This window comes from Pteropus vampyrus, unplaced genomic scaffold (genome assembly GCF_000151845.1).
Source record: "Pteropus vampyrus isolate Shadow unplaced genomic scaffold, Pvam_2.0 Scaffold167, whole genome shotgun sequence".
Classification (NCBI taxonomy): domain Eukaryota; kingdom Metazoa; phylum Chordata; class Mammalia; order Chiroptera; family Pteropodidae; genus Pteropus; species Pteropus vampyrus.
This window is the reverse complement of record NW_011888948.1, coordinates 2228300-2230734: the sequence shown is the minus strand read 5'-3', so window position 1 is coordinate 2230734 and position 2435 is coordinate 2228300. Positions and strand designations below refer to the sequence as shown.

The following is a 2435-nucleotide window of genomic DNA, read 5'->3' as shown; positions in this document are numbered from 1 at the left end:
TTTGTTTGTTTGTTTGTTTGTTTTTTCCTGCCGGCTGCTTGTTTATTTTCTGCTTGGTGCAAGGTACACAGTTACAAGTGTAAGGAAGGCTCGTATGTGGCTAGGACAGTACAGAGACAGACTCTCTCTGGCTCCTTTTTGATGTTTTGCTGTTTTTATGTCAAAGAACCCGACTGCTTCTGCTTGCTGCAGCCTGTCTAGTCTATGGAGTGGAGTAGGGGTAAAGGGACTCAAAAGAGCCTAGTGCCTCTGGAAGTCTGGTGGCCTGCGGTAGCCACTCGGGGTGGGGGCCCGGAGTTGGTTTTGCTGGGCTGGCCACCAGGCTGCTTCCTTGTGGCTCCCTGAGCCAGGTCACAGGAGATCATGCTGCCAGAGGCCTGGGGAGATTGTGAGTGCTCTAGGGACTTCAACACTGTGGCCATGAAGGGGAGCATGGACTTCCCGAAAAAGAAGCCCGCCCACCAGTGATCCAGGGCAGTCTTGGGGAGACCAGGGTGGTGGAAAATGGCTTCCCTAGGACACTTGGCACTGCCACAGGAGCTATTACTGGAAGCGGAACCTAGGCAGCGAGGGTAGTAGTCGTGGGTGGCCACGAGCAGCTGCTGGAGGGGACGGCTGCCATGCTCTTGCTTGTGGGCTGGTGGAAACACTGGCGGCGGCCCCTCGCAGGCCTCGGCGCGCACAGGAGATGGGAGCGCTGGGCCACGGAGTCCGTTTGCAGAGGAGACCGCGGGAGGCCGCTCCACGAGAGCGATGCGCAAGGTCGGGTAAACACTCTTAATAGCCACGGTTAGCTGAGTGCCTTCTGCGAGAGAAGTGCTTTACAAATATTATTACTTACCTTTTAAGAAAACAGCAAGGTAGGAATTATCATCCCTTCCTGCTCTTCTCTAGCATGAGGATTTTAGTGAAATCATTTGCTCTCTTATCCGGCAGTGAGAGGCAGAGGGAGGATTGAACCCATCTCTGTCCATTGCCAAAGCCAGAGTTCTCTTTGGGATGCCACCTGCCTCTCATCCATCCATGCATGGTGTGGTGGCTGAGAGCATAGGTTCTTGAGAGCATAGGAATCTGACAAAGATGTGTTCTAATCCCAGGACCTCTACTTACTATGGGACCTTGGGAAATTTACTTAACCCTTCTCAATTTCAGTTTTCTCATCTGCAAAATGTATTTATACAATAAACGAATATGAAATCTATCATATAAGGCCTGGGACATAATAAACATGGAAAAGGCTGGTTATTTTTTTCCTTAAACATTATTAGTGATATCTGTAAAGGTAGTGACATGAGATTGTTTTAAACTCATACTAAGGCTGCAAACCTTCCTCTTCCTCTTGTATTTGCCACTTACAAATCCTTGGCAAGGTCTTTGTGACAGCCATAGCACAGGTGTCAATATTTAATTGCCTACCTCTGAATTTTAGTGAACGTTTATTAGTTCATGACATCCTGAGGCTTCTACTAAGCTTGCTTTATTCATTCAACATTTTAAAAATGCCATGTGGTTGCTTCCTCAGCCTGTCATGCTCTGCTCCTGCACAGAATGGAGGTGGAATGTAGGAACGAAAAAGCTTTCAACAGAGAGTTTCCGAGGACCGAGGCCCTGAACACTAGGGCTTGGGTTTGCCAGAGCCATGCTGACCTGCGTTCACTGATGGCAGAAAAAATAAATCGAAACTCAGTGATCTGAAGATTTAAAAATCATCTCACCCATTTTTAAATGTGCAGTTTGATAGCATTAAGCGCATCACATTGCCATGCAGCTCATCTCCAGGACTGTCAGGAAAGCACACTTCTTAAATGCCACCTTCCCAAATTATTGGAGTTCTAACTTCATTTCCTAAGGGACTGTCTTGAGCTTGTTCCCAGCAGGTAATGAAAACAAAGTCCCATATCTGTTCCCCTTACCTTTCCCAGGAGGTGATACCTGTGGCTGTAAATTTGAGTAAAAATTATGAAGTACAATGACTAAGTACCCAAAGTTGTTTGTTTGAACAATGACCAAGCTCCCAAAGACCACCTGTCAAAAATATCCCCCCTCCTGGGCATAGATGGGGGTTCCTGCAAACAGGTTTCCAGTAAATAATCATGAAAACAGTAAGAGTTCATCATGTGTTTTGTCTCACAGTCGTTTTCAAAGCACGCTGGTGATGCCTTTTGTGGAGTCCTGTGAATGCATTTCAGAAAGGAGGTTTCTTTAAAATGTTTGGTATCTATGAAAACTTCACAATTAAAATGTTTGCGTTTGCTTGTCAAGGATCCTGTTTGTACCTGCAAAGTTCTAATGTGATATAAAAATGTATAGCTTTGTTTCCGGAAGTGTTCTGTTTCTTGGACTAAAATGTAGGCTCTGAAGACAGTTGGTATCTTTTTGTTCTTGTTCTGCCTCACATTATCTCAACTCTGCCCCCAAATATCAGTCTTCTTGGG

At 46.0% G+C, this 2435-nt stretch overlaps 1 pseudogene; it reads right to left on the bottom strand.

The window, feature by feature from the left end:
- Positions 1-230: 230 nt before the first annotated feature.
- LOC111745851 lies at positions 231-622 on the bottom strand (annotated as a pseudogene).
- Between the last annotated feature and the right edge of the window lie 1813 nt (positions 623-2435).